This window comes from Mustela nigripes, chromosome 18 (assembly GCF_022355385.1).
Source record: "Mustela nigripes isolate SB6536 chromosome 18, MUSNIG.SB6536, whole genome shotgun sequence".
Classification (NCBI taxonomy): Eukaryota; Metazoa; Chordata; class Mammalia; order Carnivora; family Mustelidae; genus Mustela; species Mustela nigripes.
In genome coordinates this window covers 33265534-33289619 of record NC_081574.1, presented here as the reverse complement: position 1 = coordinate 33289619, position 24086 = coordinate 33265534, and the positions used below count along the sequence as shown (strand labels likewise).

General features: G+C 49.4%; 1 long non-coding RNA gene across 2 annotated transcripts; it reads left to right on the top strand.

Moving 5' to 3' along the window:
- Positions 1 to 170: 170 nt before the first annotated feature.
- Positions 171 to 24086, top strand: LOC132006411 (uncharacterized). 2 transcript variants are annotated; one of them, XR_009401091.1, is made up of 6 exons: positions 171 to 238; positions 1233 to 1507; positions 2365 to 2455; positions 4319 to 4481; positions 21919 to 22003; positions 23879 to 24086. It is a non-coding gene; the product is annotated as an uncharacterized LOC132006411 (long non-coding RNA). The 2 variants fall into 2 exon arrangements; XR_009401090.1 differs by lacking the exon at positions 2365 to 2455.

Genomic DNA, 24086 nt, shown 5'->3' with positions numbered 1-24086 from the left:
TTCTTTAGGACCGGAAGATGGAAGGCCAGCTGGGGATGTAAGGAACCTTTGGGAAGATGTGCTTCCCCTTTGGATGGGAGGTGCAGGAAGAACAAAGATCTGTTCATGAGGGCTGACAGGCTTTGTGCTTAGAGGCAGAGTAACAATGACATTATTGTATTTACTGCAACAGCAACCACACCCTCCCCAGAAGCGTGTTGCTTCTTTACCTTCCGACTCGTCTTCAGCTCCGTCTCTGGTAAGAAGGAAAAGGGCTGGAGTTCTGGGTTTTAAGCTAATGTGGGTAAAGGGAGGCACAACGTTGGAATGCAAAAAGGAACAAAGGTTGATGGAGGTGCTCAGGCAACAGGGGTGCAGCAGGGGGAAAGGCACTGTCTTTCCAGCCTTCACACCTTTAGGATCCTCAGGGGCCACAGAGAATTCTGCATCGGTGGCCAATTTTCTTGGAGTTTCTTGGATGTCTTGGAGAGGTTTTATTCTCTAATTTCCCATCATCTGGTATGAACTCTTACTGTTCTGAGATAGTCTCCCCTTCCTTTTCTTTTCCTCTTTTTTTTTTTTTTTTAAGATTTTATTTTATTCATTTGACAGAGATCACAAGTAGGCAGAGAGGCAGGCAGAGAGAGAGAGGTGGGGAAGAAGGCTCCTAGCCAAGCAGGGAGCCCGATGCGGGGCTCGATCCCAGAACACTGGGATCATGACCTGAGCTGAAGGCAGAGGCTTTATTAACCCACTGAGCCACCCGGGTGCCCCTCCCACTCCTTTTCTTCTGAATTCTTTGCTTTTTTCAGCCTAAGCACATCTGTCCTTGCCTGGGACCTACTGGGTCTCCATGTGTTACAGGATTTGTAACCCCTTACTGCCCAGGTTCTTTGTCATGCTGCTTCAAAGAATGAAGAGGGAGACCAGACGAAAAGTGGTGGGCAGCAAAGCAAAGTTTATTAAACAAGAGTATTAAGATCCCAGAGAGGGAGGGTGACCTGAGTGGCTTTGTCCTTAGAGTTTCTAAGTTTAGGTGGTTTCATGAACTCCTTTGTGGAACTTTCTTAAGCAATCAGAATGTGTGGAGTCATGCCAATCAGGGCTTTGGTCAGGTATCTGCCTACCTATTAGGTTAATGTCCACGTGCTCATGGTCTTTATTTTTCTTTCTGAAGTCTGGGGGCTTAGGTCTTCACTGCGCCTTGCCTGTGATATTGACAAGTGCTCTTGTGCTTCATTGTTTTATTTCAGGACGTTTTGCAGAAGTCATTTCTGCAAAGGCTGCAAAGCAAAATGTCAGTGCAGTCCTGTCTCAGCTGCAAAACAGAATGCCAGGACTGTTTTATTGTAGCTGTCCTGACTCTGTATTTTCTTGCCGGGGACCCTGGCCCTGACCACCTAAATGTCCAACTAACTCCTAACACATGGACCAGGTGCCGAGAGCCAGGGAGCTCCCAGGGACCAGGCAGGAGGTGGCTGCTGGCACGAGGAAGGTCGGTGGGGAGGCAGGATGACCTGAATACCAGGTGAGTCCCCACTCTCTCCAGACTCCAAGCAGAGCACGGATTGGGATCTCTATTGGTGGAGTAAATTCAGATGGGTTATTAGGTGTGGTGTGGGGTTTAGAGGATTACAGGTGCAGGTTTTGCTGCTCAGCAGAAGCCTCAGCCCTGACCTTCATGAGACTTCCCATCGGTGTCATGTGCACACTCTTCCTGACTGCTGAGAGTCCCCCACCAGCTGGCATAGGCCAGATTTCGGCTTTGATTTCTGCCTGTCCCTGCATCACTAAAGTCTGGCCCCCGTGGTTTCCCTGAACACATGGAACTCAGATTCGCCGTGTCCCTTTTGCTTTTGTGTCCCTTCTCTTCCTGCCCATCTATCCAGTTCTACCCACGCTCTGAGGCTGAGATCAAGTTTTCTCCTGGAACATGTCCCAGGCCACGTGGCTTCCTCTCTCTGGCTTCCGATCCCCACCGCTCTCTTTAGCATGAACCAAAATACTGTTCTGAATTGCCCATATTGATCCAGTGTTTCTCTGGAGTGTCCTGTCTCCTTGCTGGTAAATGAGGGATTCAGCTGCAAAGCATACTTTGCAGGTATGGCATCCTAGATGCTATGCCTGTTTGTCTCATACCCTCATCTGGACTGTAAGCTCCTTAAATGGAGGGACACAGTCTTTTCCTCGCATTGACTAGCCCACTGCTGGGCCCCGAGTGGGTGTTCCATAGGAACTTTTGTTTACTTAACCTCTTTGTATACTTTTTCCTACTGGAACTGGAAGTCTGGTCTTGTAGTCCGCCCTGAAGGGAAATTGTTCTGCAGTCTACGGATGTGGCAAACATTGCCATGACATCTCAACTCTGAATGTATTCTGTTGCAGGGAGTGGACACTGGGGAGCTCTGCCCAGCATAGGAAGCTGTCTTAAGAAAGGGGGCCAAGGACACCCCCTCCCCAGCACATACATTTGGTGGTAAAGTAGAAAATAGTGCTCAGCTTGGTTCATGTTTTTGTTTGGCTCCTTAAAACCCACGGGACTGGGACAAGACACATGGCCTGTGTGAGCTGCGTTGGCTTACCTCTGAGATGGCATTTGTGATACCTGCCTGTGTCTCTCGAAGGGTTGTTGTGGGAATAAAAAGATAAGCCACGGGGAAATGCTCTGTAAATGATGAAGCTAAGAGGGGTAGGTGTGAAGTGTGGTTACTTAACGTCTCAACATAAAAAGTCAAAAAAGTAAAACATGAAAATGAAACATAAAAAGAGAGTCAAAGGGCTCTCTCTTTTCCTTCCTTCACTGATGGACAAAGAACCACTTCTCTTCTCTGGATAATAGTCTGTAGAGACTCTGTACCCCCTGCCCTGCCAAAAATAAAAAATAAAAAAGAAGAAAGAAATCAAAAGGAAAAAAAAAAGTCCAGGAGTGAGAAGGAACATCCTGGTATATTCTGAAAGTTGACTCTGAGAAGAGAGGAAAACATGAGCAAACAAAAGCTGTCACTCACTGGCAAGCTGCTTCCTCTGGGGAATAATCTCTGTGAGGAAAAACTCAAGATCTGAATGTTGTTGCCTGGGAGCAGGCGCAGAGACTGTGGCCATGGCTGGTAAAACAGGAGCCTCTGGGATGGAGCCTTTTCTGCCCATTTTTGGGGTATCAGAAGCTCTGAGGGGGTCATGCTATTGGTTAAGAGTCTGCCTGAATGGGTGCCATGTCCCTATTTCTCAGTATCCCAGCAGCTCTCGTGAATGGTGCCAGGCCTTGTCCCACTGACGTCGACTGGAACATACCCACCCACCCTTGGACTCTCACACACTCGTGCCTCTCTTTCCCTTATCCTGTCCCCACCTCCCTCTTCTCACACCCATTTGCCTTGCCTGTCAATTGTCACCCCATGAATCAAAGTCAGAGAACTTCCCAAAGTTGGCCACTGGGCCTCTAACCTTCTAGAAAGCTGTTTGTGTGTTAACAGACAACCCCCCCCCCCCCCCCACCAAACCAAGCACCATCATGACTTTCCAAGATGATGATTGAGTTTTTCCCCTGTTCTGCTTGATAGTTCTGCCAAAGCAAGAAAAATCCTCATTGAAGTCTAGCAGGAAATCCAATAAAAATTCTTCAAAAGATGGGCTTGACATTGAAAAACAGCAAAATTATAAAATAGGCCTTAGAAAAGAGAGAGGAGAGTTATTATATCTGGCACCAAGCAAAAGCCCCGAGACCCCGTCCAAATGAGCCATCACAGATTGAAAGTGTTTAGCTTCCCGTTGATTAAATATGGAGAAGGACCCAGGGCCTGCCAAGCCTCGGGGATCCAAAGTTTGTTTTCAGTCAGAATGTGTTTTCAGTCAATGGAAAAAATGGTCGGCCTGCGCTGGGCTATGTAACCGAGAAGCCCCAGGTTTGGGGTGAGTAATGGCTGTGAGGCAGAAAACCATGAGGGCTGTTAATCATCCCTCCCAGGCCCCTGTAATTTAACTCAGCGACTCATTCCACTTGGAAGGCTCCCCCCATCCCCTTTCTTCCTTCTCCCTCAGTTGATTTTTGCTCAGGGGGGAATAGATGAGTCCTTCTGATGCTTATCTCTGTGTTTCAGTTGTGAAGACTCCTCACCCGCAAGACATCCCTCTCCCGGGACAGGTCCCCATTGCCCCGCTTCTCTGAACACCCCCGGGACAGGAGAAGCGAAAGAGGGGCCGCGGTCACATCCGTGGGGTTCTTCCAGGGATCTCTCTTTGTCCCATGAACTTCCTGGAATGGAGGCCTGGAAAAATCTCTTCCTTCATGGGTTTCCGAGGTGTTTACTGACATTCTTTAAACTGGGTTATCTTATTCCAGGCTTGCAGTTTTCTTTTTTCCTGAGCTCTCCTCTGGCCTGCTGCATTCCCATACAATTAAGAGGATAGGGAGCCTGGTTTTGAAGGTCATGAAAGGCGCTAGGAGTGAGACTCTGAGGCAGAGAATGAGGAGGAGAGAGCTGGCGCGCAGCTGGAACTCTGAGGTAAGCGGAACCTCCTTTCCTGTCAAATGCAAACACCTCTTCTATTTTTCTGCTTCAAGTTTTACACCCTGTGAGCAGCCTCAGGGGAGCGGGGATGCGGGTGCATTTCTGATTCTCTTCCCTGTGCGCCTTCCTCGGGGCGGGAACCAGGGTCTTCCCTGGAAGGATGGGTTTCCCTGGCTTCCCCTCTCCCGATGACCGTGATTCATGGGGCCCACTGCACCGAAATCTGTTTACAATTGCAGGGGGTAGGCCCTGCTGAGCATTCTTTTGGTCTGTCGTTCCTTGCAAAATGGTGGTTGGCCTGAGCCGCAGCTTGATCACACAGTGTGGGCGGCTTGATACCTTTCGGTTGGGCACCCAAATTTGGTTATAGGAAGTCACTCCGACCAAATATTTTTTGAGGACTAGGCAAATAAACTAGAGAAAATGAGTAAATAAATAGCTTGAAAATGATGACATGTGAAATGCTCAGTGGTTTAGTGGAAGCAGACTCTTTCTTAAGGAGAGCAAGTCTCAGGCAGCTCGGCTGCAGAGGCCACCGGCCCAGTCAGTGGATGCCCTGAATAATGAGCGACGAAGGGGTCAGGAAGAGACCGCTCCATGGGGCTACGTTGCCCCAAATAGCAGCTAGATGGGCTTTGGGCAGGAACGTAAATAAACGCCGTGGAGAGGTTGTAGCGCGTCTGTACGCAGGCGTGTGCGCATGTGCGTGTTTGTACGTGCGCGTGCGCAGAAGAGGGAGCTGCTTCGGCTGCCGCCATTCTGGGGGCGGTGGTCAAGGAGGACCTTATAAGTGAGTCAAAGCTGGTTTTCAGGTACAACCCTCTTTCTTCACATTATTTTAGTCCTCCTCCTCTTCATCATGGCTATTATTTATTGAGTCATGGTGACGTGCCCGCATGGTGCTGGCAGCTTTCTGTGTTATCTGATGTAGTCCTTCTAACAGCTCCTTAGAACATGCCTTATTTGCCGCCTTCGCAATAGGTATCTGAAATTCAGCTTCCAGAAGAACCCAAAGCTTGACAGTGACAGAGTCAGGATCTGAACTCAGGTCTTGTCTAGTTTCCTGCCTTGAACCCACAAAGGCAGTCTGGTGGGCAGGTTCTGGCAGGCAGTCATCCCAGGGCCCAGACATTTGGAGAGAACCCAGTAGGGTCCAAATCAAAAACCCCACTTCATAAGGGGAAGAAAACCAGAAGTCTCATCAGGTGGGGAGCCTGCATTTCAAAAGTTGTGGAGGCTGCTGAGTGCCTCACGGACAACAAGCAAGCCCAGATTGGAAGGGTCAGTGGCGGGTCACTGTCACCATCAATCACCACAATCCCTTTGTCGGGGTGAGTGGGAAGGGCCTGGGTTGGGCACCAAGCAGAGAGGGTGAACCAACAGAATTGAAGGGACTCTGCTGGTGGCAGGAGATGGGAAGGGGCATTCACAATTCTTATGCAAATCTCCATGGTTTGGGGAATACCCTGGTGGGAGAGAATATGCTATCTCTAGGTCCCAGAACTGTGATGATGACCGGCATTCCCATAACAAGCTAGCGCATCCCGAGGTTGAGTCACCTCTAAAGAAGACTTGATTTTTTAATGTGTCTGTTCATCCAGTTTGCTCATCCAGTTTGCTTCCTTGACCCACATCACCACAGAGCTGGAAGTTATCAAGAAATACATTATGATGTATTCAGAGTCAATTACCATTGGGGAAAATACATAATATATATAATATATATAATAAATATATAATACATTATTGTATATTATATATGTATCATATGATATACATAATATATATATATATATATATATATATATATAAAACATAGGTGCCAGGCACTGTTTTAAGTATATGCATGCATTAGAGGGAAGTCTAACGAGACTGGCGTAGGTGGGAGCTCCTGTTATCCCGACTTTTCATATGAAGAAACTGAGGCACAAGAAGGCAAAGTAACTTGCCCATGCGGCTGAGGAGCATTTAACACCAGGCTGTGTGGAGAAGGCAGAGAGGTGGTGGTACCTTCAAGAATGGGGTGAGGCATGGCTCAGACACCTAGCCTGTGAGAGGTCAGGGAGGGAGAGCAGAGCTGTGTGAGTGGGCAGCGCTGCAGGTGGGGGTGCGGTAGGGGGGGGAGCTTGGGTCCATTGTAGGATGGGGATCTTTGTGAGCCAAGGCTAGGGTGAGACTGGTTCTGGGCTCTGCTGGGGAGAGATAGGGAGTCTGACTACAGAGCAGGGTGTTTCTGGGGTGGGGAGTGCGCAGACTGGCGGGCAGGCTGTGGGCAGGTAGGTTTTGAATGCCAGGCAAAGAACTTGGTCCGTTTCCTCTGAGGACGTGGGGATCCCTGGGAGGTTTGGAGCCTTGAGCTGGCACAGCATAAAGGACAAAGTACTAGGAGACCTGAAATCTAGGCCTGACTCTGCCTTTAGGTGTCTTGCTCAGCTCAAGGTCACACAGCTAAGTCATCTTTGGATTCCAGCTTTCTCATATTTTAAATACAAGGATTAGGCAAGATGAATCCTTCTGGCTACAAAGTTGGCAGCAAACCCCAAAGACTCTAGGAGGGTTTTTGAGGAGGATCTCGGGGGGTGGTGGAAGAAACTGGAGGCAGTGAAAACTTGGAACCAGAGAGTGTGGAACTAGAAGGGATCTAAGCGCCCCTCCACTCACATTTTACAAGTGGGGAAACAGAGGCACAGGAAGGGTAGATGGTTTCCTTAAGCCACATAGAAGGTTATTGCAGAGCTGAGGTGACAGTCCAGCTTCTGATCCTTAGTCTTCGAACATGCCTGTGCCTGTTCTCCTTCAGGTAAGAGTTGTGGGGAAACTTGGCTTGGATCAACGAAGGAAGGAGGTAGGAGGGAGACTCAGCCTGTGTACTATCCACCTTCATTCTTAGCTGGTTTTATCAGACTGGCTGGGTGACAGTCCCCAAGGGAGCGGAGCTCAATGGAGCTCCTGATCTTTGGCTCCAGTCCTGGCCCTGCCATGGACTTTGGGTATACCCTGTATACACTTATCTGGAAAATGGCTGGGACTGACCCTGCTCTGGGCTGTGAGCTGAGGCCATAATGTCACAGGAGCCACCAGTGGGGATGGAAGCCTGAAACTGAATGGAAACTGAAGCCTGTGGTGTGGCCAAAGGCACAGGCAGTGTGGCAGCAGAAGGCTGAGGCCCTGCGGTACTTTCTTGCGTCTCTCCTTCCAGGGCTCTGTGCCTTGAACGTCCTGTGGTGGGGTGAAGGGGCAGGTGTTCTGGCTTGGAGCTGCAGGGCTGGGTGCAGGTGAGGCTGTGGAGGGCTGTCTGAGCCTCTGACACTTGCATGAACCTCCCTCCTAGGTTCTTATTAGAGCTGCTCCATGTCAAAGGAGTCTGGTAAAAGTTAACAGGCCTCCCTGCCTCCAGGAGATCAGAGGGACAACTGGAGCTTGCCGGGGTCAGGGAGAGGTCACTGAAACTTGCTTGATTGGGTTGTCAGGGAGCTGCCCCTGGTCTGTGGGCCTGTCCTGTCCCCTCCCCTGATCCAGTACCCAGGGCTCCTTCCAGAGTGACTGACTTGACCCTTCCTTTGTCTAAAGGCCCTTTAGAAGGTGTCTGGGCTTCCCTTAAGGCCCCTTATCTGTTGGCCTGGGACCCAGTGCCTGTGGGGAGGGAAAGTGATGCAGTGGGGAGAGATCAGGACAGCTCTGAGAATGAGGTACTGGGCTGAACTGGGGATGGGCTAAGCCTGGCCAGGTGTGACCCAGCTCCCTGACCCCTGGTGGCCTAGAGTGGGAGGAGGTGAGGATGGGGCCTGGAAGGAGGCCGTTGGTTAACATTTACCAGGACCTTTGAAGATGTAAATGCTTCCCCAGGCCCTGTTGGGATTGATAGGGTCAGAGTTCACAGGCATGGCCGCCTGCTTCTCCAAGTGGGCTGGAAATCTTGCAGACAGATGGGTTAGGGTCCCATGCGATAGAACTTTCCCCAGGGGTGGAGGGCTCATGGGAAATGCTATTTCTGGGGCTCTCCTGCATGAGGCCTACTGATCTGGAGGTCTTGGAAGGGGCTGACAGAAGCTGTCTTTTCTGAATGCTCTCATTTCAGTATGCTTAGGGCATATTTAGTCCCATTAAGGTCAGTCACTGGAAGAAGAGCTTCCATCTCCTGCCTTTCCCTGATTTGTACCTTTCATTCTACAAATACTAGATTGCTTGCGGTTTCCTGTTCAAATCAGGTTCTTTTAGGCCTGGTGCCCCTCCTGTGCTAGTTTCTTGAGGCCATGTCCTTCCCCACCTTCTGAGCCTGGTTAACTTCTATTCCCCCTTCTGGATCATCTTCTCCAGGAAGCCTTCTGAGAATGGAATCTGCGCCACTGCTCTGTTCTCCTGTAGTATTCAATGACTTGATCAACTACTATTTATGTGGTATGTGCCAGGCTCTGTTCTATTGATAATGCACCAGTGCATTAAAACAGACCGAAATCTTCCCTCAGGGAACTTATATTTTAGATGGTAAAGACAGTGAACCATTGTATAACCCTTTTAAAAAAAAGAATATTTTATTTATTTATTTGAGAGAAAAAGATCACAGGTAGACAGGCAGGCAGAGAGAGAGAGGAAGGAAGCAGGCTCAGAGAGCCCAATGCAGGGCTCCATCCCAGGACCCTGGGATCATGACCTGAGACAAAGGCAGAGGCTTTAACCCACTGAGCCACCCAGGTGCCCATGTATAACCCTAGTTTAAGTGCTTTACATGGGTTAACAAATTCAATCCTCAGACCGTCCCTATGATTAGGTCAATTATTAGTTACGTTTTACATATGAGAATACATAGGTGGTGAGGAGCAAATTTAATTTAATTTAATCCTTACAGCAACCCTATGACATAGATATTATTTTTCTCATTTTACAGATGAGGAAACTGAGACAGAAGGTTAAGCAATTGGTCCAAGGTCATCTAACCGGTAAACAGGGGCCAGGAAGGAGAGCTCGAAGCCTGGAAAGGATTATATTGCCTCCCCATGATAAGAGTACTCGGTTTCTGTAGTGAAGCAGCTTCTTTCCCTGTTTAAGTGATCTGCTCATCCTCTCCATTATCCTGGGAGCTACCCCAAGGCAGTGACCTTGGCTTATTTATCGCTCTTTTGAACTCCTATTGTGTTGGGTACTTAATTGGCTTCCAGCAAATACTTGTCTATTGATTGACAGCTGTGTGTGGGTGGAGATGAGAATAAAGCAGCTAATATTTATTGCACATACCCTGTGCTGGGCTGTGCATTGGTCCTTGCTAAGCATGATCTCTTCTAGTCCTTATAAGAGTCATGTGAACTAGGGGCACCTGGGTGGCTCAGTCGGTTAAGCATCTGCCTTCAGCTCCGGTCATGATCTCAAGGTCATGGGACTGTGCTCTGCACTCAGCTCCCTGCTCAGCGGGAAGTCTCCTTCTTCCTCTCCCTCTGTCCTGCCCCTCCTGCTTGTGCTCCTGCCCTCCCTCTCTCTCTCTCTCTGTGTGTCTCAAATAAATGAGTTCTTAAAAAAAAAAAAAAAAAAAGAGTCACTACCTTAGCTGTCACTATCCTGAGGCTGGCAGCCAGGACATGCAGGAGATGGGACCCTTTCCTCCGTGCCATGGGAGGCCGATCGAAGGAAGGGTGGCCAGTCTGAAGACATGGAGCCTGAGTCTCCTGGCCTTTGCTGTTTTGGTGCCCACCCGGCTAGGAGGCCTTGGGGACGTGAAGATGGGTGGGTCTGCAGTGCTAGGGGCTGCCTCCACGTCTGGTTGAAAGGCATCTGGTGAAGTTGAGCCTTTGGTTCCAACACGATTCCTACCTGGAACAGACATGGGAGTATTCCTGCTCTATGTTTGGTTCCTTTCTTCTGACATCTGTTTCTTGTTTTTGTTCTTTTTTCTCTTTTTGCTTTTCCAATTAGGAGACCAGAGTCAAATCTTCTGACTTACCTGCCCACATGATAGGGTTTTGCAGAGTGGCCGACTGGGTATGTCTGGAGATAGGGGGTGCAAGGGATCGACTCCCGGTCGCCCAGCTGAACAGGGGCCCAGAGTGTGCACTCAAGGCCTCCTACCCTCTCACTCATGCCACCAACCTCGTTCCTTTCCAGAGTCCTGTCCCCCACAGCAGATAGCAGTCTCAGGTCCCCTCAGCCTCTCTTCGATGATTGCCCTATTTTGCTTGACTGAGAGTCAAAATGCAGGACTGCACCCAAAAGAACTAAGCTCACTTAAATCACTGGCAGGTAATTTGATAGATGAATTGGCCAGCACCCACTGTGGGAATTAAGCAAAGCCTGAGCTGTGGAGACAGTGGGAAACAAGCTTGAGCGACTGGTAAGCGGGTGGCCTCATTTCACCCAGGGACAGCCCCAGCCTCAGTCCCACAGCTCAAGTTGGAAGGCTTGTGTGTGCCATGTGGATAGTTGCCATATCTCTCTAGGCCTCTTCCTCCAAAATGCAGGACCAACAGGCCCTGGGTCCTTGCTGACTCACCTGGCGTTAGGGTCTCTAACTTAGTGTCCAGGAGGGAGTGAGTGCCACTGTGTCCCTAAAGTTCACGTCTCATCTCCTGGTAAGAACTTAAGCAAATGGTCTTGTTTGGTGAACTCACTTATTTGTTGAACGAACTCGGAACAAGGGTGTTTCAGCAGATGGGAGCTGCATTCTACAAATGGGTGTTTCCTGGGCCACGTGCAGGAACTGACCGCTTGCCCAAAGCTGCAAGGCAACCCCCCCAACCTCTCTGCAAAGGGGCCCAATGCAAAGGGGAAACTTGTAGATCCTTTCATCATGATGGGGATTGCTAGCTCTGACTTCAGATAAGCAGAACAAACAAGCCTCAGCCCAAGTGGGAACTGGTTCTGCCCCCTCTCTTTGCTTTTCTAAATCATCAAAGCCAAGTTCCTAAAGCCTGACTGTCTCACGGTACTTTCTGATGGTTTCATTGTTTTGTTTATTGTGCTTATGACAAGTGCTAACAGACCGCTTTCAAAGTGTGTTGATATTTCGGTTGTTTTTGAATGGCCCTTCTGTTTTTCGGCATCTGGACAGCATTAGAGTCTGGCCCCAGGGAACCACAGGGTCCTATAAAAGTGTACCAGGTCCCCTTCTTTAGAGAACACTGGCCATGGCAAGATCAGACACCCCATCTGGGCAGGAACAAACACCAAAATCAAGAGCAGAATCATGAGACAGGATTCAGCAGCCAGGCCTCTGCTGGGTGGGGGCCAGTGAGCATTGCCAGCTGGCCCGTGGGTGTTCTTTCTGTCCACGGACGTACTGTGATGTTCCCGCTGGAGGACTTGACCCAGCGGAGGGACTGGCATAGGGTGATGTCACTAAACGCTGGTGGTCATTGATGGGTTCCCACTCTGTCTTCTCCCAGGTTGCCTGGAGAGTCACCAGCATAGTTTCTGCAGGGGACTCTTGGGGACTAGACAGGGAAGAAGCAAGAGGGAGAACTGCATGAAGTCCCAGGGAAAACCAGAAGAAGCACCACTTAACCTCACAGCTCTCCTGGAGCATCTTTGCAACACTGCCCGCGAGGGCTGAAGTGAGGAAAATGTGAAATGGTCCTCCTAAGAATTGTCTTCAGTTTTTATGGCCTTTCTTTTCCTACTTGTTATGCTCTGTCCTGTCCCCAGGCCCTGCCCCATCCTGCATTAGAACCAGCTTCCTCCAGCAGGAGGGCACCTCGGGATACAGACAGGCTCAGAGGGAGGGAGTCCCACCTATGATCTCAGTGTGAGTTTAGCACAGACTCCACTTCATTTCTTCAAGGTCATCTCTGATTTCTTCCTTCAAGCTCGCTGAGATTTTCTTGAGCTCACGTACTTTACTGGCCTCTACCTGAGGTTCTCTTGTTTGGTGTCAGGAGTGAAAGGGCTCCTTTCTGCCTGACCTCCAGTAACTCTGGGGCTCTGTAAATCCCTCATTCCCAGGTTTAGCAAGTCCCTGGACTTGCTCTCAAGGTCGAATGGGATGGAGACTGAGAGGGGCAACAATGAGCCCTGGTGCCACAGATCTAGGGGTCCCAGCACTCCCAGTGAGGGGAAGAGTTAGCTCTGTCAGTTGGATCTCAGACGAAACCATGGGAGGCTTGTGTGTTCACGCACATAGACTCTTTGGGGGTGGTCAGGAGCTGCACAATTTGATCGACTGGTGATGGTTGGTCTCTACCTGTGGTTTTAGGGCTGGAGACCCACTAGGCCTCAAAGTTCCTGACTTTATGGCAATACTCCCTGGCATTTCCTTCTTGGTATATACCATCATGTGATAAATTCTCATTGATACTGCCTGTACTGACCTGGATCTTTCTATTGAAGTTTTAACACTCTTAGGATTACATGTGTTTCCGCATTTACCTTAGCTCAGCGGGCACCCCTGATAAAACCCTCAGTGGCACCACTTAGTTTCTCAGGAATCACGCTGCCCCTTGATTCCAGCGAGGAGACAGGGAGAGACTCTGGGTCCAGGACTGGACACATCCCAATGGGCTGGACTGATTGGCCTCTGAGAAGCTGAACGTGCCCACTACTAAGGCATGAATATTCTCTAAGGACACTTGCTGATTTCCAGTGTGATTCTCTGGGTAGGCAAGAAAGAGAACTGAGGTCTTCTGCCAGACAGTATATGTATGTATGAGTGTGTGTGTGAGAGTGTGTTTGTGTGTATGTGTGTGTGAAGGTGTGTGCCCATGTGAGAGTGTATGTGTGTGGATGATTGTGAGTGTATATGAGTGTGTATGTGTGTGCATGCGTGAATGCTTGTCATTTTGAAAAATTTCAAACTTTATGTAGCAGTTTCTTTCTCACCAGGATCTCTGCTTGTGTGAAACTTTAATTTTATAGCTTTGGCTGTTAATTCATCATGGGCACCACCATTAATAAATATTTATTGAGCTTTCACTGAGCACAGCATGTTGAAATAAGAACTATATATTTGACTCAAGAGGAGTCAATAGCAGATGGGGTAGATTCGGGGAGGGGTGGGAGAAATAATCATTGAGGTTTCTTTCAACCTTGAGAGTTTATGACTTTATAACTAAAGCAGTGGGATCCACTTGACACCCATTGGGTAGGGCAGCCAGCTCAGACGAGAGAGTGGGGCTACCAGAAGGCAGTCCCCTCCAGAAATCCCACCCATGTGTGGTATGGGTGCACACATCTGGAAGCCTTATGTCCTTTTGGGGATTCAGCTGCAAAGGGATAGAGTGAATCTTTTTGGCCTTTCCCATGATGCCCTATGAAAGTAAATATTTGCTGATGGAGTGATGCCTTGCCATTTGATTTTGGAATTTACAAGAAGCACAGACTTGGGGACGTTGGACACTACTGATGCCTTGGCAGGAAAGGACCAGTTTTCTCCTGTTTTGTGGGGTGTTAGTGGCAGCCCGGGGAAAGCCTCCATTGGAGAGAATTCCAGAGTGGTGTCGGCTCAGAGCAGGTCTGGAGGGAGGGTGCGTGCCTCTTGTGGAGCTCAGTTAATCAGATCAGAAGCAGTCTGCCCGCCGCAGCCATGACTCAGGTCTCCTGGGGGGTTTTCTTCAACATTATGAAGATGAACATGGCTCTGAGAATTCCCTTCAGACCTGGGCTTTGTGCTAATTGCCTCCATATTTATAGGAAGATGGGCAGCCCACGGTGGGAACCTCTGGAGTGGAGGCTGGGGTTGTGCTTAGGAGAGTGGCCTTGCTCTGGCGGGGTTGGGAAGAGGTAGATTTGAGCCCGATGAGGTTAGGACATTCCTGCTGTCAGGTGGGTAAGTTCCTTTGATGATGGTCACTATTCCCTTGGCACCAAAGTGAAACTGAAACAGAAACCAGGAGTAGTTAAGAGCCCAAGGTAACACTGTCAGAACAGGGGTCTCAGAGTCAAGGTAAACAGCAGAGGTAGAGTCCATCCAGATCTGTCACCTACCAGTTCACAGATGTTCTCCTGCCATGGGTGGGGGGAGGGAGGCAATCCAGCACTGCTGAGTCTCATAAGACATGGCATTAAGTGTCTTGCAAGCTGCTTTTCTCCTGAGTTAAACTGGCAGTATTCGGGGTGGGGATGGCTGATAGAGAAGTGAGAAACTAGGGAGTATACTAGCAGCTTCTGTGTGGCGTCAGTTTCCCTGTTTGTAAAAGAGAAGATAATAGTGGTAACTATCTCACAAGATTATTGGGGCAGATAGTAAATGAAATAATACATACAATGAGATTTGCATCATGCCGGGAATACAAGTGGGAACTTACTATCTGATGCCATGATAGGGAGGTGGTTTAGTGGTTGAAGATGCAACTCAGGGTCCAACGACCTGAGCACAGAGAGGTTAAGGGCCCTGCCAGGTCACACAGCTGGTGAGGAGCACAGTCATAGTGAGCTCCCTAGTTCTGTTCTGGGTGTGTTTCCAGACCATGACAATAAAGCAAGTATTACAACAAAGCAAGTCAGATGAATTTTTTTGTCTCCCAATGCATATAAAAGTTATGTTTACACTCTACTGTGGTCTATTAAGTGTGCAATAGCACTGTGTCTAAAACAAGTAGAGTTTATTGCTATAAAATGCTAATCATCACCTGAGCTTTCAGTGAGCTGTGATCAGTGATCCCAGATCACCGTAACAAATATAATAGTGATGCAAACATTTGAGATATGGCGAGAGTCACCAAAATGTGACAAAAAACACAAGTGAGCAAATGTCGTTGGACAAATGGTGCTGAAAAACTTTTTTGATGCAGGGTAGTCACAAACATGCAGTTTGTGAAAAATGCTGTGTCTGAGAAGTGCAATAAACTGAGGTACTCTTTCCAGACTTCTCCAAGCTAGATCCTTTGGTCTGGGCACTGGGGTGCGGCTCTCTGAGCACCAGGGCTGTCACAGGAGCTGCCTATCTTAGAGTTTGGGGTGATAGGACTTCCGGGTTCCCCTAGACAGCTGCTACTTGGTAAGGGACAAAGCCTGGCAGGGCCTCTAGGGGACTGCTCCTTTCCTCCCTCCTGAGACAGCTCTGGGGTAAGCCTGAACAGCTGCCCTTGTCTACCCACAATCCAGTGAGGGTAGATGCCTCCAGGCAGAGCGGAAGCCACATGGTCCAGGCAGGGTAGGGGTGCCCCAGGCGCCCTGGGGATCTTGTCGTGGCTTTCTGTCAAGCCTCTGTTGGTGCCTGGTTCCCCCATAAAGCCATTATGTACTGGGAGAATTAATCATGCCGTTAGGTAAGCATTATGGCACTTTTATGGCAGCTTTGAAGCTAATCTGTCATTAATGCCTGCTGGATTATCATGATTTCTTGCAGTTGTGATTCATTAACTCAAAGCCTAATAGTAATTCTATTAAACATCTCCCATCACCGTTTGCCCCAACACGTCCCCACTCTGTTCTATTGTGCTGCTGCAGTGGTGTGACTGGCAACCTGTGTGGTCTTCAAAGAGATGGACAGGTCCCCCTGCCCGCAAGAAACTGCCCAACCAGGCATCCGTTCCCTGCCCAACCTCAGAGCCCATCTCCTCTCATGCCAGCTGGACTCTTCAGGCCATTCTTGCTTTTCTCCCAGAGGTGGCCGTGTGCTGTTCCTGAACCACCCGTGACTGCTTTCAAGATGCCAGACTGGGCACACTAAGACGAGTACCCCACGGCTCCACAGGTGACTGTCAGACCTGTGGGGCTGACTGGCGGTGGTGGGAGTGAGTTTGGGGTCAGGAGAGAAATCGGGGTGCTGCCAAAGAAATGTGTTCACACAGTCCCCTTTCCCTCCTTGCTCAGAGCTCATGGAATTCACAAAGGGAGGAGGCAGCGCAGGGACGGTAAGCAGGGGTGGCACACTGTTGACTGTGGGCCTGCCAGCATTAATAAAATCCCTTGGTGAGGTTTTTCAGAAAGAAATGGTTCTCTTAGGCTGGCTGTTCTCTGCAAAAGGTCAGCTTCAGGGCACGGCTTGACGGATGGGCTGTGAGTAGGCAAGAAAAAGGAAGCGGGGAGAAAGGGCTGATGGGGGTGGGCCGGGAGGAAGCCAGTGGAGGACTGGAGTGCAGGCTCGTCCCGGTGCCAGCATCTTGCCCCTCATTCCGCGTCATCAATCAAGCCCGGCACCAGTATCTCTGCAATTTGTAATGCCCCTGCCCCCTCCGACCTGCCCAAGTGCGCACCAGCGCTGACCCTCCCTGCCCTCATTCAGGCCTATGATGCTGCCTTGGTGATGGATGGCTTCTCCTCCCCCGGGGATCGCCTCGCCACAGCTGGGGGAGCATGGGCAGGTAACTGAGGTCAAACCCAGGGCAGCCACAGTGACCCAGTCACCCAGGCCAAGGGACTCTCTGTTCCCAGAGGCAGCAGGTGATGCCAGGGATAGAGAAATAGAGCTGAGAGAGGAAGCAAGAGAAAATTCCAACTATATAAGGAAGGGGGGCGGGGGGAACCAAACCAAAAAACCTCTCTGTATCCTGAGGTCTTCCAAGACTTCTAAAAATCTCCAGCGTGGTGTGATGTCTTCTGCGTACAGCTACAACATTGCCTGTTCCACTCCATCTGTGTTTTCTCACGCCTGTGCGCTTTAAGAACCACTGAAATGGAAAACAAGTTAAAAAATACATAGATGTATATATAGTGAGACGGAGAAAGAGAGGGCAGTACTCTACAGCCTGTACTAGCTTTTTTTTCCCTTTCTTTCTTTCCTTTTTTTTTTTTTTTTTTTTTGCCAGTGTTTGTTGTAGGAAAAAGTGTATAAAAACAAACCCTAGACAACTGGAGTAAATATTCTCAACACATCAGCCGAGGAGAAGTCAGGATCCAATGTTTCCATCCTTCCTCATTCTGGGCAGAGCTGGAAGGGAAAGAAAGGATCTCTGCCCGTTTTCTAGCTTCTAGGTGGTGTTCTCCGTCTCGTGTTCATGGGTGGAATGGTTCTTGGGGAGGAGGCTTGCAAACTGCTCAGTAGGAGACTGACCAGCCGGCGGGGGGGGGAAGGTGGCCTTGGGATGCTCCCGCCGAGAGCTTAGAGGTGTTGGCGCATGCGTGCGTGCCTGTGTCTGTGTGTGCACGTGTGCGTGCGGGAGATGCCTGCTTCCGCTGCGAAGTGAATTGCAGGTGGATTAAGTTCTGTGTTGGTGGACCCATCCTTGGCCTTGAGGACCGGGGAAACTGTTCTCTGACAGCCTCGTGGCCTGGCCCAGACTTCTTTTGGAACTTCAGGGGCTGAGTAGAGAGTCCAGGAGAGGGTGTCCTGGCGAAGGAGTTTGGAGACTGTGGACTTCTGAGTGAGTGGAACAGAGAGCGTGGGGCAGGATGGCCTGGCAGGCGATGGAGGGGTCGGACTTGGGGCTGGTGAAGCCAGGAAATGGAGGAAAACACAAACGGATAGGCGGTGGAAGGAGAGAGGAAGGGACAGGAAAAGCGCTGAGAGAGAGATCCAGGAGATAGATGATCACGGGACAGGAGTCAGCAGGGAGAGAGGGAGAGCAAATTTAATGAGGGCAACTTGAAGGCCAGCTTTAACCAACAGCTGGCGGGGGGCCGGGTTTGATCTCCTTGTGAGTCAGGCCGCTTGATTAATTGTGGCCTGTGGAGGAGGATGGACACCTGGCCCTGCTGCTGAGCTCTTTGATCTCCGGGTTTCTCAGGGCCTGTGGGAGGGGAGGTGCTCGCCTGGCTGGGGGCTCCCTGAGAAGGAAGCCAGGCGGCCCTGGAGAGGCTGGGAGAGTTAGGGCAGTGGGGGTGGGGATGGGGGTGAGAACATGGGGTGGGGGAGATGGGAAGGCAGGAAGGCAGACAGTACAAAGGGCGGGCAGGTCTGGAGCTGTGAACAAAGCCCCCTGAGAGGAAGGTCAGCTGAGAGAATGTGGAATGGAGGCAGCCTTTGAAGGGGAAGTTTCACCCATAATCTCAGGGTGATTCTGTGGTGAGGGTTCCTTCACCCTCTGTCTTACACTGTTGTGTAGAGATAGCTGAACTGTGAGGGGAGGACCAGGCAGAAGAGAGCTATTTGCACAAAATTGTGTTATGTTGCTTCTGGCTATGGGGCTAACTAGTTTAATCAAGGAGTGAGTTCTACGAGGGGCACAAGGAGAAGGGAAGTATAGGGCTCCCTGGAACTGGCTCATTTTATGCATGTTGGATGGAAACAGATTTGAGAAAAGAAAGCGACATATTGCCAAAAAAAAAAAAAAAAAAAAAGAACCCTCAAGAAGAAGGAAAAAAGGAACTAAAACCCTAATGCCCTTAAAAAAGAAAACCGAAAAAAAAAGTCATATATTATGTCTTTGGACTAAATCCATTGGTGTTCTGCCAACTTCAAATAATAGTGTAACTTGATTAAGAAACTTTACAGGATTTAAAGTTGTTGGCTTTTCTGACTCCTCGCTCAGACTTCTCTGTAAGTCACTGTCTATACCAGGCTAATTTGTTCCCAGATTCCTTAATCTTTTGCAAGTTGGTGATGACGTTTATGACTTGGTAGCCATATTGGAAGGGTTCATGATTTCTTTTGCTTACAACTTCCACGCACAATTTTTGGGTGACTTAAGAATGTTACCCTGAAATGTCCTGCTATTGAAACACTGTGTGTGTGTGTGTGTGTCTGAATGTGTGCCTCTGTGTAAGCTATTTAAGCTTTATATGGTCCTGCTCTCCTCTTGGGTGCACAAACTCCTGCCCATAGCTGCCTTAAGTCTTGGAGAGACACAAGAATGGGACAACAAGAATGGCCCCCTAGGGTTCAGCCTGCACACGGAGCATAGACAGGACTCCAAAGTCTCTGATGGCCAGGTGCAAAGGGAATTCCGGGAGCAAAGGAGGACCGTTTTTCTGGCGGTGTTAGAGTTTGGACTGCATGACATCAGTGTGTTTGGGAAGGCACTGACCTCGCCTATGAATGAATGCCCAGCTCTGTACTCAGTCACCAGCTCTGGGCCTCGGCCTTGCCACTGCATCTCCCTGGGGCTTCAGCTTCCTCATCTATAACACGGGGTAAGAAAAAATACTTGCCTCACAGGCTTGTTGTGAGGATTAAGCACATTAGTATATGTGAAAGCGGCCTGTAAATGATGAAGCCTTCAATTAACAGCAGGCCTTAGAATTACTGCTTACGTTACAGAAGCCCGGGTCTCTTTAAACACTTGTGTTGACAGCAAGGATGTTTTAATTTCAAACAGGGTTTGTTCATGGAGGGCATTAGAAAATGAGATCCCATGTTACCTGCTCTCCCTGGGGCACCTGCTCTTCTATAATTATTATTTACTAATAAGTACGTTTTGTTCATAAATGTCCCATAAAATTCAGCTGAAATCCTTTCCCCGGCTGGCCTGGCTTTTCTGGGTAGGGCTAGGCAGGAACACGCTAGCAGCACCTTCCGGGTGGTGGGGCTCTTGGTCTGTGAGTTGTCGTACTCGGCTTTTCTGCGGAAGGCCTTGCCGATTTGACCCAGAGGTCTTCTGTCAAATCTTGCTGTTCCCACTTCAGCCTGTTTTGCCTGTTTGTGAGAGGAACGTGGTAGTCCTTGAGCCTGGGCTTCCTGGAGCTTCATGGCTGTTTCTCCGTGGGGCTATTGCTTCCATTGACAGCTCGGTGCATGGTGCCTGGAGCTCAGGCTCTGGTTGGAATGTGGCTTCTGATGTGAGACCTATGGGACATGGGACAAGATGGGGAGGACCGTGCTTAGCCTTCGATGGTTGCAGTGAGGATAGAGACTGCCTATGTAAATCAACATCTGGCATCTAGCTGATGCTCAGTAAAGGATTATTTTTGTAGACCCCTGGTCTCAGCCCTGGCTGTACACTGAAATGGTGAGGGATAGTTCCAAAGCCTGGGCCCCACCTCTAGAAATTCTAACTAGTGTCAGGTTAAGCCTTAGCATTAAAACCCAGGTGATTCTAATGTGTAGCCAGGGTTCAGAAATAGCGCTTCTCAAATGTAATGTTCCTACAAATCACCTGGGTAATCTTATTAAAATGATTCCTTTACAAAGGATTTTATTTATTTGAGAGAGAGAGCACACGTTGGGAGTGGCAGTCAGAGGGAGAAGCAGAATCCCTGTGGAGCAGGGAGCCCGACGTCCTGATGCCAGGACCATGACCTGAGCTGAAGGCAGACTCTTAACTGACTGAGCCACCAGGCACCTTAAAATGAAGCTTCTGGGTCAATATGTGTGGGGCAGCAGAACCTGTGCATTGTTGACAGGCATGCAAATGCCTATGCGGGGACCACATTTTGGGTGGCAAGGCTCTGTCCTTCCCTGATCCTCATAGCTCAGTGTACGACATGGCCATGGCCATGGATGGGAGACCTGGGAAGCAGGTGCAAGTGAACACAGGAAGAAGTCTGAGAGGCAGCTCCAGAGGCTTGCTGAAGGGTGTTCCCACCAGGTACTGACCTGGAATCCACAGTCCTCCTCAGTACACACACACACACACGTGCACACCTCCTTCTGAATCTAGTCTCAAACACCCATATAAGTAGCAACCAGATGCTGTTTTACAATATTTCAATATCTTTTCAGGTTTCCTAGTTTATTTTGTGAAGACAACCAAATGAGTGGAAACACTGGCTGTGGAATATGAAGGGCCCAGGTCACGAGTTTAAATGCCCATTTGTGATACTCAATTAGAAGAGCAGTCCCTAACTGGGACTTGTAAATAGTTAGCCCAAGATGCTTACGTGGCCGAACAAAATCCCCGCAGGGGAGTGTAATCACAGAGCAGATCCCAGGGAGGCTTCGTGTAAACCACTACTAATACTGGCCCGTGAAACAGGATGCCCTTTTGAGAGAAACAGAACCAACTAGAACAAAGGGCTTCTGAGTTGTAGGAAAGAGTCTTCCTGATAGCACTCGGCCTGGAAGATTTCTTCCCACCCCACAACGACAGGCATGTGTATAAATGACCACCTTCTCCCAACACAGAGGCAGACAATTGGGGCATGTGGGGATTGGCACTTTTGCAAAGGACACTGACAAAATGGGTTTTCCAGAGGGGTATTAATGCTTATGCCATATTTCATGAGTTTATGGAATAATAGAGATAGGAATAACTGGAGTTATATGGTTGATGCAGAGCCCTCACGAAAGAATGCTCTTTGAGAAACTGGGAGTCCTCTCCAGTTAGATGTGCAGCTCAGTCCCAGGAAGTGAGGCGTCTGACATTCCTGCAGTGGTATGGGTCTGGGCCTGTTAGCCTGGCACCAGCCGGTGTGGCAGGCATGATCTGATCGGCAGAGGTTGAGCGATTAGGACCGCTTGGAAGCAGGAAGCCCTAACCTGACCTGGGTTGGGGGATCTCACTGGTCACCAAGGAAAGGAACTTTGCCCCATGGCTGAGGGATGGTAGTTGAGGCCAGAACCACATGGTGGCCACCCCTATATTTTTGGTTGGAGCCTTCAAATGGTTTAAGTTCACTGTCAAGCAAATAGCATAGGGTGTTGCTGTGATATATGTCAGGATCTTCTTAAAGTCCCTTTCACTGTCTTTCTAAGGCCAGGTGTTGTTGGAGACCTGTGTCAGGACAAGATGAATCCAGCTGCCAATCCCTGGTGAGATCCTGGTGCATCGGGTAGTCAGGTAAGGAGCCCCTTTTAGGGGAAGTCTCCTGCACATGGTTTACTCTTGTCTTGAGGTGACACTCATTCCCAGAAATCCAGAGGCTGAGCCCCAGGCAAGCTTTAGCGGGCTTCCTGCCTCCAAGACGTCTGGGGCCCACTTGCATGCAGAAATCGACATGTACCGTTCCGGAAATCTTATTTTACTGCTCCTTTCCCTGCCAACAGTCCCCCTCCTTTGTCACCTCCTCGTTCACTCCTCTGGAATCCTAGTCCCAGATGTGACTTCTCTGTTTCCTTTGGCTGGGAATTTGCCGTTTTCCCATAACCCAGACGGGTTGCCTGTTAGAGAAACCAAAAAACTCCAACTTTCTGGGAAGACATCTAATTAAATTCCCAAAGAGGGAAGAGGAAAGCCCCCTGTGAAACACACAGATAGAACCCCACAGGACATAATCACCCCAGCAGAGAAAGTGCCCGGGATAAGCCTAGTGAACCGGTAACGTGGTGTTCTCTTTCTTAATGTCCTCTGCAAAGAAGCTGGCCCCGGGTTTAAAATAGCCCTCTGGTACAAGCAACTATTTAAAGAGTATTGGGGTCTGAGAAATGCAAAACAAAGTGTTGTTGATTAAAAACACATGGTTTGTTCTCGAGGCTCGAGTAGCCGGCAAAATCAAATGTGACAGTGTTTTGGCTTTTTCTATCCCACAAGACATGATGGTGATTTATTAGAGTGATGTCAGCTGTGGTTAAAAAGAGTTTGCTGTGTTGTCTTAATAAAAAGAGGCTTACCTTGGCGCTGTCAAACGCCCTCTTTCCCTGGGGCTTGAGGCGGTGGCTGCTTGGGTCCTTGGCCCCTCCTGCGGGGGCTTCACCAAGGGGCAAACATCTGCCTTGGGGAAGTTCATGAGGCCACAGGGCACCGAGCGCACCTTGATGGAGGTGCGGGATGGCCTTGAGGGGCTGCGGCTGGCTCCGGGTTTGTTCAGCTTGTGGGGAGCATAGATGCCACAGCCAGCTTGGAGCTGGAGCATGGCCTGGCTTGGCTGGGTGGTGGGGCCTTTGGCTAGAGGAACCCCCGTGGAAGAGAAGAGACCCTTAGCCCCATGGCCTTCTGCAAGTAACCTAGACAGAAGCTGATGATCAGCAGGGTAGATGATCTACAGAAAATGGTGAGAAACTGGGATCTTAACTCAAAATGAAGACATTTCTTAGTGGGAAGTTGTTGGTTATAAGGAAGAGAAACCCCTTGAACAAATTCAGATGACCAGGATTACTGAAAGGACTCACCAGTCCTTCTTTCAGACATGTAAGAAGAGACAAGGCTATCTGGGGAACAAGGTGGGGCCAGGACTGGAGCCTCTTCCTCTACCTTCCATGGAGCCATGCGGCCTGGGAGCCTCCTCTCTCCTCCTTCTGTTCCCAGGGAAACCCCTGAGAAGGGGGAAGGGAGATTCTTCATTTTTACTTCTTCATGGCCTTGGCTTGTGTCAGCCGTGCCCAATGCTACATGACCACATTTTTGTTCAAATACCATCATCTTTCTCCACTTAGTCTCCTTGTATCAATTCCAAATTCCTGAGAGAATGAATCCAGTTGGTGTGACTTGAGTCAGATATCTCTGTCTGGTCCATTTGGCAGCCACTTGGGAGCCAGGGCCAGGGGTGTGTGGTTCCAGGGAGCCCGTATAGAGGTGGGCAGGGAGGACGCATTAGGGGGTCGGCCCCAGAAAGGAGCCATGTTTGTTACCGGGGCAGTTGAAGACAGCAATTACAGGTGTGTGCTTTTGTCCTAAGGATCCGGGACTTTGTGGGAGAATTTGATACTGTGATTTCTGCAGTCAAATGCTCTGCCCTTGAGCTATATCCCCTGATACTGTGATTTCTTTCTTCTGTAGGAAGGAGAACCATCCCAGTGGGAGGATGGAAACCCAGAAGACACCTTTAATTCTTTCCCGGAGACACACCCAGGAAGTGAGAAGATGACATTATTATTTCTTAATGTCTGGATTTCTTTTCTAATTACAAAGAAACACGTAAATGACTGTAGGAAACTTGGAAAACAGAAACACACGAAGATGGAATAAAAAGCACCCATGATCCAAG